The following is a 14,354-nucleotide window of genomic DNA, read 5'->3' on the forward strand; positions in this document are numbered from 1 at the left end:
TAAAATATCTGACAGTAAAAATAAAACTTGTAAATGTAATGTCATCCGCAAATTTTATGAAAATAGCATTAGAGAGCAACAAAACTAGACAGAGATGGAAGGTATTTTGTACTATCACTTAATATAAAAATGGCCAACTGGGTTTTGTTTCAGTAACTGTGAGGAAATCTAAGAACTTGAGCATTCATCAAATTATATCTTCACTGAGACTTCATTAAAGCCTTGGCTATCAAAATGTATGGCAATCAAAATTGTGAGCACCATTTTTGGGTCATATTATGTGAATCTTCCTAATTGTACTTATTACATGAAAATGTTTGTATACCATTAGAGATATCCATTCCTCCACATGCTTCTATTAGACATTATACACCATAATGTGATTATTTTAGAAGGTATCATTCAACCCCAAATACTTTAACAATGTAACTAGCTCTAGTTTTTTTTCCTTAATAAGTTCCTTTTTCAAAATAACTTTCTTTTCTGTCCCTTAAATTACAAGCCACACAGCTAGCAAACAGCCCAAACCTCAAGAAACATTGATGTGGAAAAATGAATTTATAGCAAATCACCCAAAACTGGCAGAATTGATCGATGTACACAGGGATGATAACACTTGACCTCCTTCCAATTTCCTCTTCATCATGACAAGGGCTTGGTAATTCTCTGCTAAAGTGTGCTGAGCCATGTTGGCAAATATTATCATTGATGTTTCCATCTGGTTTATTGTGTAACATAAAGTTTCTTTCAAACTAAAGATAAGACCCTCTTGGCTGTAGTTCTAGGGTTAATATTTCTCATCAGGGAAGTGTGAGGTCAGACTTACTCTTCATGCATTTGCCAAAACGCTGCTACTTCTCAGGTATGTGCAGGGCAAGGTTCATAATTTGGTTCATAGAGTCCAAGAGTTGGAAAGACCAGGAAATCATTTGGCTTAATATTTCGTCTTAGGCAGATATCCATCATATAATAAAAGCAGGAGGAAGATATATGGAGAACATAGATATTACTGTTGTTGCTGCTGCTGTGTGAATTTGGTAAGTACCTGTAAGAGGTACTTGCTGCTAGGTACGTGAAACATACTCAGTTTTAAATCCTGTTTCTACAATTTACTATCTCTGTGATTTTTGTTAATCTCTTAGCTTTTCTAAATTTTAGTTTGCTCATAGTCTGAATGTAGTAACTCCTGCCTTTCAGGGTTAAGGATTAGCTGAGATCATGAGTATACAGACAGCACTTAGCACAGTTACTGGCCATGGTTATTGTCCAAAAAAATATTATTTGTGTTGATGAAGACTGAATTGTGTACTGAAGGAGTTCTGGAAACTCTTCATTTCTGATGTTCTATGCAGCTTGCTGTTAGATAAGAAAAGGGTGATGCCAAGTAAAAGTACAAGCAGACTCTATCCACTACAAATTATTGGGACTCAGATAGTTTTTGCTGTGGTAACTAGGCAAGTTTCTGGGGGAAAAGACACTGTATTCTAGTTCAAATTGAAACTCGATGACAATATTTGCAAGTCAATCGTGATACATCACATCAACAAAAGAAGGATAAAGACCATAGGATGATCTCAAGAGATGCAGAAAAAGCATTTGACAAAGTACAACATCCATTCATGATAAAAAAAAAACCCTCAACAAAGTACACTATTTGCAGATGATATGATACTATATAGAGAAAACCCTAAAGATGCCACCACAAAAGCTGCTAGAATTGATCAGTGAAGTCACAGGCTACAAAATTAATATACGGAAATCTGTTGCTTTTCTATACACTAATAATGAAATAGCAGAAAGAGAACTTAAGAAAACAATACCATTTACAAGTGCACCAAAAATAATAAATAAATAAATAAATAAATAAATACATACATACATACATACATACATACATACATACATACCTAGGAATAAACTTAACCAAGGAGGTAAACGACCTCTGAAAACTATGAAACACCGATAAAACAAACTGAAGATGACACAAACAAATGGAAAGATATTCCATGCTCATGGATTGGGAGACCTAGCGAGGTCTGTACTCTGAGGAATTTGTCCTGTGACCCATAGGACATGGGGCATGTTTGTCTCCGTGTTTAGGTTGATCAAAATTGGTATGTTGGAATCCAGGCTAAAGTAGGTAAAAGCACTCAAGACTCTTGGAGACAGTAGCTTTCTTCTCAGCAATATGATGAAGGAGAGAGGGACCTAGAAGATTCTATAAAAGATGGGGTTGGAATCAAATCATCACAATGTACACTTTATCTTAGAATTTTAATAGTAAAGCTGAAAAAATATATATTGTTAGAGATGCTACCAAAAATATAAATAAATAAAAGACTGGGCTGGAGCTCAAGCTTCATGATAAATCAGTTGTGACAGTTTGATCAATATTCTTATCATCCCTGAGCCTCTTTGTCTTTAACTGCCAAGAAATATTCCCAACCTCCCTATTTAAATAAAATGACAAAGATGAGCTTATAATCCACAAAATTCCAAACACAAAGTAGGGCTAAATCTGTGCTAGTGTTACCATGTAATGACAGAAGTAAACCAGGAAACAATAAAAGAAGATATCTGGGGAATCAGAATAAATGCGTGATGCAAAAAAAGGCAATGCCTCAGAGAAAAAAGCAAAATATATAATTTCATGGGAGTTGCATGGTACTTAATGTAAAATGATTCCCTACTCTCTGATTTTCCTAAGTGGACTTGTTTAGCTTATACCCATAGACTGGGAACACAACCCAGGTAGTGAAGATAGACTTTTTCTAATCATTACACCTTAAAATGCACTAGGAAGTGGCTTAGCAACCCTAAATGAAGTTATATAATCATAGCTCTGTTATATAACTGATATTCACAATGTAAACACAAAGGTGAATGCCATGACAACTGATTAGTGCATAATCAGCCACTAGATGGAACCAGAGGGAAAGTTAGGAGCAACCATACTCCCCTAAAAGCTACCTAGTCCATAGGTTCAATAGCTACTTGCCAGGATATCTGACCCAAGTTAACGAAATACAATGGATATGGATGCCAACCAGCTATAAATCTACCTAGTATATTTTTAGTGCATGTATCTCTATTTTCTCCATAATGATTCTGAAAGTTACATTTCATGAGTCTTATTGAAATCAAGAAATACTACCAACAACATTCACTTAGAATACTAACTCACTAATACTCTCTAAGAAGGACATGAAATTATTTTAGTCTTACTTGTTTTCAGTGAACCCACAATGTCTCCTTGTGGTCACTGTATTCATTCCTTACATGATTTGCCCAGTTTCACAATCTCTTATTTTAAGCTGTTTCCAGGGACTTTCCCATTTCAAGAAAGATTATAATAATGGATTTTTTCATTAAAACTATAGAGATTATTATTTTTATTATGACTATAATTGAAGCTTCTATTGACTTCTTTTTCTGGAACATCAATTATGTTGTGCAGTAAAGATAAAAGGAATTAGGATAATAAATTTTAAATCATTCCCTATCTCCTACTTTCATACAGGACAATTAAAACAATAATAAAAATTATTATATTTAGGCTTAGAATATAGAAGTGTTTTGCTGGATCTAGAAATTGTGAATGAGCATGGCATTGTGAACAATTTCATAAAGAGCTTTGTGAATGATCATTACTCTTGTACCTAATGTAGACTCAGCCACAGGTCCTTTTGAGTCTGGCAGGAATGGCAGGAAGTTACTCTGGAATTGTAATAGTAGAGATGAATGAGCAGGAAATGTTTAATGTGCTTGCTGAAAATAATGTCCAAAGAATCATGGTGTACCCCAGCTGTGTTGAACCATGGATATAGCAGGAGTCTGTTGAAAGAGGCCACATTTGCGGTCAGATAGGTATATGTTGTCTAAAGAAATCTTTTTGTTTGAACTAGGAACAGCAGCTGAGAACACAAAGATGGAAGTCCAGATTCTGAGGGTGAAAGATGACAGAGTTTGGGAGTTTTGCAGAAGTCAAGGCCCAAGTAAGCACTCCTTACACTGCAGAAATTGGAATGTTCCCTGTGGACTAAAGCAAAGCACCCTTCAGGAGAATGGGCATAAATATAAAGGAATTAGGTGATAGATAGGTCACAGTGTGTTGGTCATAAAGTTGGCAAAGCATACTAATAATACTCGGTATTTAGAATATGAAGTGAACTCCTCTCCTTCCATATTCCCATCTTGGCATTTCTTCCTAGATCTCTGAAACTATGCCCCTAGACATAGTAGCCTACAGACACATGTGTTGACCTAGGACATGTATACACATGTTTGCTGGCAGGCCTAGCCCCTACCGCAACTATCCACAAATACATATAGCTCTCCCCAGATGCCATATGTTGGCCTATTACACAAACCGAATGCATACTATAGTCATGTGACACAGGTATGTTCATACAAACACATGCACATTTACAGTTACCACATACATCTACAAAATACATTAATTATTTTGTTTTATGGGAGGAAAATTACTGGTACTGGTGTGCATAGGGTTCCTATGTGCTGACAGCCTGTTTAGCTTTGGCTCAGCCATGAAAAACATGTCTCCCCAAGAAAAACAATTTTCTCTACCTATAGTTGGGTGAGCCCTTGTGTAACATGATGATTTGACATAGGTGCTGCCATTCCCTACATATAAATAACTACTATACCCTTGAAAAAATTTTGACTTATATATTCTTATCCATTCTGTTTTCTAGAAACACACTAGTTAAATAATTATATAACAAATTCAAGCAACATGAAAAAAATTTTGTCAGCTTAGAAATAGATTTTATTTTGTGATATTTTTAGAAAATAGCTCATTCAGCTGGGAATAGTAATGTCATCAGTGAAAATATGGTGTTTGGGGAGTTCCATTTTCAGTTTTGGCAGAGTAACTTACATCAGAAGAACCCTTTCACTGAGAGAAGCTATAAAAGCTGGATAAAATACAGAGAACATCTGTTTAAAGGCATCAGAAGGCAATAAAAGAAGTCAGGACTTGTAAGGCCCAAGGTACTGAGAGTAATAAAATACATTGAGATGGATCTGACCTCTACTGTTTCTCCCCACTTAGAATCAAATTTTTATGAATAAACAAACCTTGCTGGGGTTCTGATTAAGACTGAATGACACCACTAATGAACTTGACTCAATAGAATACTAGACCCTAAAACTACAAGATAAACTCTTTTCATGCATACATGGGAAGTTACCAGTAATAATTATATTATGGACCATGAAACAAGATTCAGTAAATTTCAGTAAAGGAGATTGTATTCAATGCAGAAAGTAGAATTAAACCAGAAATCTATAACAAAAGATAGAAAAGAACTACTTTGATATGTGTTATTAATCTATATAGTAATAAATAAACCAATGATCAAACAAGTAATTGCAACAAAAATCAGAAAACGCTTGGAAATGTTTTTTTCCCATAAAAAACATATTTGGCACATCAAAACATGCAGGATGCGGTGAAGCCACACAATGATAAAAACAGATTCATGTGCATTTATTTAAAAAAGAAGGCTGGGGGCCTCTGGGTGGCTCAGTTGGTTAAGTGCCCAACTTCTAATTTTGGCTCAGATCATGATCATAGGATTGTGAGATTGAGCCCTGTGTCAGACTCTGTGCTGGGTGTGGAGTCAGCTTAAGACTCTCCCTCTGCCCCTTCCTCACCCCCCTCGCCTGCCTGTTTTTGTTCTCTCTCAGAAACAAAAAGGCTGAAAATCAACACTGTATATACCCATCTCAAGCAGCTAAAAGAATAACAAATCTAAAGAAAGAAGAAAAAAGTAATAATGATGCATGCAAAAGTCCAACAAATAGAAAACAAACATAAAATAAATCAACAAAATCAAAAGTTGTATCTTAAAAATATAATGAAAGTGAGAAACCCCTGGATCAAGGAAAAAAGAAGGCAAAAAATAATGTTACCATAGATTCTATACATGTTGAAAAATTAAAGAAAGATAATATAAATAATGTTATATCAGTAATTTCAAAATTTAAGTGAAATAAACACCTTGAAAACATCATTTAACCTGATTAAGAGTAAATAGAAAATCAGAATTGTTCTATATCAGATAAAGAATGAGTTTTCAATTCAAAACCTGCTCTCTCAGCAAGCTCCAAGTCCAGTATATTTTTCTAAATACTAAAGGAACAAATAAAATGACACTAATATTACATAAACTCTTCCCTAAAATAAGGAGGATTTCCAAAGTTATACAATACTAACATAACTTAATGTCAAAATCTAACAAGGGCACTGCAAAATGATAATTACTGCCCAAACTTATTCATGAATATAGATGCATAAGTAATAAACAGTGTTATCAGCAAATCAAACCCAAAGATATATGAAAGGTGAGAACCAATTGCATCAGGGATGCAAGTGTGGATTAACATTTAAAATTAAGTTAATGTAATTCACCAAGTTTGGAGATTAAAGACGCATATGATCAAACCAAGAGATAAAAATGTATAAATTGATATATTTGAACAAGACTTAATATGGTTTAAAAAAAAGCCTCTCAAGATATAGAGATAGATGGGAATATTCAATCTATTAAAGACCAACTATAAACACAAAACATGGAAACATCATATTTAGTGATGATATTTTTAAACTTCTATCATCATAAAAAAGGCTACTTGTAATTACCACTTTAATATTATACTAGAGGTCCTAGAAAGTACAATACAGTGAGAAAAATATATTAAAAATACATGGATTGGGATGAAACAAATGAAATTATAATTACTTATAGGCACAGCAAGATTGTATATATAGAAAATCTAAGAAATCTATTGATAAACTTTTAGAATTAATAAAAAGTCACTGGATGAGATGCCTGGGTGGCTCAGTCAGTTAAGCATTGACTCCTGGTTTCAGTTCCTGTCATGAGCTCATGGGTTGAAAGACTGAGCTCTACGTGGGGCTCGTGCTTGGCAGGGAGTCTGCTTGAAGATCCTCTCCCTCTGCCTCTCCCCCTACTCATGCACATGCATGTTTCTCTAAAATAAATCTTGGGGATCCCCGGTGGCTCAGCAGTTTAGCGCCCGCTTCAGCCCAGGGCATGATCCTGGAGACTCGGGATCAAGTCCCACGTCAGGCTCCCTGCATGGAGCCTGCTTTTCCTTCTACCTGTGTCTCTACCTCTCTCTCTCTCTCTCTCTCTCTCTCTCTCTCTCTCTCTCTCTCTTTCTCTGTCTCTCATGAATAAATAAATAAATCTTTAAAAAATAAAATAAAATAAATAAATCTTTAAAAAACTTGCTGGATACAACTCGATATGCAATAGTTAGCTGATTTCTAGTTAGTGACAAATAGTAAATTAAAATTTAAAAGTATTAAGTTTTAAAACATATCACCTATCTAATAATATTCTAATAGAAGACATGTAAAATATCATTGATTGTGTGTGTGTGTGTGTTTCTGTGTGTGTAGGGGCAAGGGATGTCTTAGTACATTTGGGCTGCTCTAACAGAATACCATTAACTGGGACTTATGGACAGCAGACATTTATTTCTCACAGTTCTGGAGGGTGACAAATATAAGATCAAGGTGTCAGCAGATTCAGTGTCTGATAAAAGCCCCCTTCCTAGTTCAGAGACTATCATCTTCTTGCTGTATCCTCATAAGGTAGAAGTGAAGAGGGAATTCTCTGTGTTCTCTTCTGTAAGAGAACTAATCACTTCCTAAAGGTCCTACCTCCTATACCTATACATTAGAGATCAAGCTTCATATCTGAATTTGGGGCGGGGGAACACAAGCAATCATTCCACAGTAGGGGGACAATGTGACAAGCTAATTCTAAAATTTATATGGAATGCAAAGAATCAATAATAGGTTAAAATGGACAGAGCACCTGAATAGACATTTTTCCAAAGAAGATCTATAGGTGGCTAACAGACACATGAAAAGATGCTCAGTATCACTCATCATCAGGGAAATGCAAATCAAAACCACAATGCGATATCACCTGATGCCTATCAGAATGGCTAAAATTAAAACAAAACAAAACAAAAAAACAAGAAACAAGTGTTAGGATGTAAAGAAGGAGGAACTCTCATCCACCCTTGGTATGAACGTAAGTTGATAACAGCCACTGTGGAAAATGGTAAGGAGATTCCACAAAATACTAACAACAGAAATACCATATGATCTTATGATTCTACTGAGAATTTACCCAAAGAAAACAAAAACACTAATTCAAAAAGATATATGTCTACTGCATGTATGTCTATCCCTATGTCTACTGCAGCAATATTTACAATAGCCAAGATTTGAAAGCAGCCAAAGTATCATCCATAGATGAATAAAGAGGATCACACACACACACACACACACACACACACACACACACACTGAAATATTACTTAGCCATAAAAAGGATGAGATTTTTGCCATTTGTGACAACATGGGTTGACCTGGGGGGTATTATGCCAAGTGAAATAAGTCAGACTTAGAAGGACAAATACCATATGATTTTACTCATACATGGAATCTAAAAAACAAAACAAATAAGTAAAAAACAGATCTAGGGTTGCCTAGGTGGCTCAGTTGACTAAGCATCTGACTCTTGATTTCAACTCTGGTCATGATCTCATGGGTCATGAGACTGAGCCCTGCATTGGGCTCTGTGCTCAGCGTCAAGTCTGCTGGAGATTCTCTCTCCCTCTCCCTCTCCCTCTGCCCCTCCCCCTGCTTGAGCTCTCTCTTAAGTAAATAAATAAATAAAATCTTAAAAAAAACCAGTATCCAACCTATAAATACAGAGAGGAAGTTGATAGTTGCCAGAGGGTAGGAGGTAGGAGGATAGGCAAAATAGGCAAAATAAGTGAAAGAAAACAGAATATAGAACTCCAATAAAAGAATATACAAAAAAAATCTTCAAAACCAAGAAAAAAAAGAAAACAGAATATACAAGCTTTCAGTTATGATATAACTAAGTCAAGGGAATAAAAGGTACAACATAGAGAATATAGTCAATGATGCTGTAATAGTGTTGTATAGTGACAGATGGTAGCTACACTTGTAGCATAACTTATAGAGAAGCTGAATTGCTGTGTGGTACACCTGAAACTAATGTAACATTGTATATTAACTCAAAAAAATTAAATTAATTAATTAAAAGTAAATGCTAGATATTTTATTAATGTGCTTTTTTGAGAGACAGAGGAAGGGAGAGGGAGAGAGTTTTTAAAAAGATTTTATTTATTTATTTTAGAGTGAGAGTGAGAACGGGTGTGCATGAGCAGGGGGAGAGCCAAAGGGCGAGGGAGGACTCCATGCTGAGTATGGATCCTGACGCTGGACTTGTTCTCACAACCCTGAGATCATAACCTGAGCCAAAACCAAGAGTTAGACGATTAACTGACTGAACCGCCCAGGTTTATTTTTACCGGAAAAAAAAAAAAAAGAAAGCCTAATTTCATTCTTAGAAGAATGATAAATGAAATGGTCATGTGTTCTGTAAATTTAGTATTATATGAATGTATGACCTCTTCAAAAATAAAATACGGGGATCCCTGGGTGGTGCAGCGGTTTAGTGCCTGCCTTTGGCCCAGGGCCCGATCCTGGAGACCGGGGATCTGAATCCCACATCGGGCTCCCTGCATGGAGCCTGCTTCTCCCTCTGCCTATGTCTCTGCCTCTGTGTGTGTGTGTGTGACTATCATGAATAAATAAATAAAATCTTAAAAAAATACAAACAAAATGTAAAAAAGGAAAAATAGGTCAGACAATCCCAACAAAGAATAACAAAGTTGGGAAATTTAAACTGCTTTTTATAAAATAATTAGCACAGTGGCATAGACCTATATAGAGCAATGGAACAGAATAAAGAAATATCCACATACATACACAGTCTGCCTGATTTATGATAGCACTGACACTGCATTGGATCATCTAATTAATAAATAATGCTGGGGTGGGTGGATACTGACATGAATAAAATGAAAAAAAGGGAGAAATCTTGGCCTCTACCACACACCATATAAACTTTTTGTTGTAGATGGATTGTATAGGTACAATAATAAAACTTCCTGACAGTGACATCATATAATAACTTCATAAATTTGGGGGTAGGCAAAGATTTCTTAAACAGTATACAAAGAGCACTAATCCAAAAGAGTGATAAAACAGACTTAATTGAATTTACAACTTTTATCCATTAAAAGATATGTTTAAGAGAGTAGTGCAAAGTCAAGTCAAAAGTGGGAGAAAATATTTGTCTTGCTGGTGGGAACATAAATTGGTACCACAACCACTTTGGAAATTATTTTGGATTATCTGTTAAATTTGGACTACTGCAACCCTATGTTACAGCAGTTTTACCTGTAAATACATAGCCAGAAGAAATGCATATGTCTTTTACACAACATCCACAATAACTTATTCATAAGAATGTTATTAACAGTAGCATCAAGGGATGCCTGGGTGGCACAATGGTTTAGTACCTGCCTTCAGCTCAGGGCGTGATCCCAGAGTCCGGGGATCAAGTCCCACGTTGGGCTTCCTGCATGGGGCCTGCTTCTCCCTCTGCCTCTGCCTCTGCCTCTGTCTCTGCCTCTGCCTCTCTCTCTCTCTCTCTCTCTCTCTCTATCAAGAATAAATAAAACCTTTAAAAATAGTAGCATCAAATGAAGGAACCTCAATGCTCATAAACAGAAGATAAATGCATTGGATATATTCATGTAAACTAAATACTATTCAACTATGAAGATGGTTGAATCACTGCTTTTTGCAACAATGAAGCCAGACTTGAGAGTACATGCCATATGATTCAATTTATATAAATTTCAAACAAAGAGGGGAGATGGGGTGACTGGATGATGGGCAATAAGGAGGGCATTTGATGGGATGAGCACTGGGTGTTATACTATATGTTGGCAAATAGAATTTAAATTAAAAACATAAATAAATAAATAAATAAATAAATAAATAAATAAATAAATAAATAAATGCAAAATAATAACCCCCAAATATATATACATATATATAATTATATATATTTAAAAAACATGGAAAGGTAATTCATGGGATTTTTGAAGATGGTGGAGGGGTAGGGATGCTCAACTTACCTGGTCCCACCAACTTACCTAGATAACTTTCAAATCATCCTGAATACCTACAAATTCGACCTGAGACTTAAAGAGAGAACAGCTGGAATGCTAGAGAGAAGGGTTTTCACTTCTAGCAAGAAGCATCTAGGGTGAAATTTACTTAGGTCGTGGTTGATATTCTTGACTCAGCCCGCTCATAAGCCACTCTGTACTGAGAAAAAAAAAAAAAGAAGGAAGAACTCACCACAAAAAGAATCAGAAACAGTACTCTCTGCCACAGCGTTACGGAATATGATTACAATTCAATGTCAGAAAGCCAATTCAGAAGCACAATTATAAAGCTACTGGTGGCTTTGGAAAAAAAAAGCTTAAAGTATTCAAGAGACTTCATGACTGCAGAATTTAGATCTAATCAGGCCAAAATTAAAAATAATTAAATGAGATGCAATCCAAACTGGAGGTCCTAACGATGAGGGTTAATGAGGTGGAAGAAAGAGTGAGTGGCATAGAAGATAAGTTGATGGCAAGGAAGGAAACTGAGGATAAAAGAGAAAAACAATTAAAAGACCATGAGGAAAGGTTAAGGGAAATAAATGACAGCCTCAGAAGGAAGAATCTATATATAATTGGGGTTCCAGAGGGCGCTGAGAGGGACAGATCATAGCTGATAACTTCCTAATTTGGGGAGGGAAACAGGCATTCAGATCCAGGAGATAGGTCCCCCCCAAAATCAATAAAAACTGTTCAACACCTCGACATTTAATAGTGAAAGTTGCAAATTCCAAAGATAAAGAGAAAATCCTTAAAGCACCGAGAGACAAGAGATTCTTAACTTGAATGGGGAGAAATATCAGATTAACAGCAGACCTCTCCACAGAGACCTGGCAGGCCAGAAAGGGCTGGCAGGATATATTCAGGGTCCTAAATGAAAAGAACATAAGGCCAGGAATACTTTATCCAGCAAGGCTCTCATTCAGAATAGAAGGAGAGATAAAGAGCTTCCAAGATAGGCAGAAACTGAAAGAATATGTGACCACCAAACCAGCTCTGCAAGAAATATTAAAGGGGACCCTGTAAAAGAAAGAGGAAACTGAAAGAAATAATCCACAAAACAGGGACTGAATAGGTATTATGATGACACTAAATTAATGTCTTTCAATAGTTCCTCTGAACGTGAATGGGCTAAATGATCCCATCAAAAGACGCAGGATTTTGGACTGGATAAAAAAGCAAGACCCATCTATTTGCTGTCTACAAGAGACTCATTTTAGACATAAGGACACCTCCAGCCTGAAAATGAAGGGATGAAGAACCATTTACCCTTCAAATGGTCCTCAAAAGTCAGCTGGGGTAGCAATCTTTATATAAGTTAAAATTTATCCAAAGACTGTAGTTAGAGATGAAGAGGGACACTATATCATACTTAAAGGGTCTATCCAACAAGAGGACCTAACAATCATGACTATTTATGCCCCTAATGTGGGAGCTGCCAAGTATATCAATCAATTAATAACCAAAGTAAAGACATACTTAGATAATAATACACTAATAGTAGGAGTCTTCAACACGGTGCTTTTTGCAAATGACAGATTTTCTAAGCACACCATCACAAAAGAAACAAGAGCTTTAAATGATACACTGGACCAGATGGATCTCACAGATATATACAGAAATTTCCATCCAAATGTAACTGAACACACATTCTTCTCAAGTGCACATGGAACTTTCTCCAGAATAGACCACATATTGGGTCACAAATCAGGTCTCAACCGATACCAAAAGATTGGGATTGTCCCCTGCATATTTTCAGACCACAATGCTTTGAAACTAGAACTCAATCACAAGAAATTTGGAAGAAACTCAAACACGTGGAGGTTAAAGAGCATCTTCCTAAAAGATGAAAGGGTCAACCAGGAAATTAGAGAAGAATTAAAAAGATTCATGGAAACTAATGAAAATGAACATACAACCATTCAAAATTTTTGGGATACAGTAAAAGCAGTCCTAAGAGGGAAATACAGCGCAAAACAAGTATCCCTCAAAAAAATGGAAAAACCTCCAGTACCCAAGCTAACCTTGCACCTAAAGGAACTGGAGAACTGGAGAAAGAACAGCAAATAAAACCTACACCAAGCAGAAGAAGAGAAATAATAAATATTCAAGCAGAACTCAATGAAATAGAGACCAGAAGAACTGTAAAACAGATCAACAAAACCAGGAGTGGTTCTTTGAAAGAATTAATAAGATATATAAACCAATAGCCAGCCTTATTAAAAATCAAAAAGACTCAAATTAATAAAATCATGAATGAAAGAGGAGAGATCACAACCAATACCAAGGAAATACAAACGATTTTAAAAATGTATTATGAGCACCTATATGCCAATAAATTAGACAATCTAGAAGAAATGGATGCATTCCTGGAAAACCACAAATTACCAAAACAAGAATGGTAAGAAATAGAAAACCTGAACAGGCCAATAACCAGGGAAGAAATTGAAGCAGTCATCAAAAACCTCCCAAGACACAAAATTCCAGGGCCAGATGGCTTCGTACTGGAAATCTATCAAACATTTAAAGAAGAAACAATACCTATTCTATTTAAACTGTTCCAAGGGATAGAAAGGGATGAAATACTTCCAAACTTGTTTTATGAGGCCAGCATCACCTTGATTCCAAAACCAGACAAAGACCCCACCAAAAAGGAGATAAATTATAGATCAATATCCCTGATGAACAGACATGCAAAAATTCTCAACAAGATACTAGTCAGTAGGATCCAACAGTACATTAAAAAGATGATTCGCCATAACCAAGTGGGATTTATCCCCGGGATTCAAGGTTGGTTCAACACTTGTAAAACAATTAATATGATAGATCACATCAACAAGAGGATAAACAAGAACCATTTTATCCTCTCAATAGATGCAGAGAAAGCATTTGACAAAAGACAGCATCTGCTGATCAAAACTCTTCAGAGTGTAGGAACAGAGGGGACATTCTTCAGCATCTTAAAAACGATTTATGAAAAGCCCAAAGGGAATATTATTCTCAATAGGGAAAAACTGAGAGCCTTTCCCCTAAGATCAGGAACACGACAGGGATGTCCACTCTCACCACTGCTATTCAACATAGTACTAGAAGTCCTAGCCTCAGCAATCAGACAACAAAAAGAAATAAAAGGCATTCGAATTGGCAAAGAAGAAGTCAAACTCTCCCTCTTCTCAGATGACATGATACTGTACATAGAAAACCCAAAAGACTCCACCCCAAGATTGCTA

This window comes from Nyctereutes procyonoides, unplaced genomic scaffold (assembly GCF_905146905.1).
Source record: "Nyctereutes procyonoides isolate TBG_1078 unplaced genomic scaffold, NYPRO_anot_genome, whole genome shotgun sequence".
Taxonomy (NCBI): Eukaryota; Metazoa; Chordata; class Mammalia; order Carnivora; family Canidae; genus Nyctereutes; species Nyctereutes procyonoides.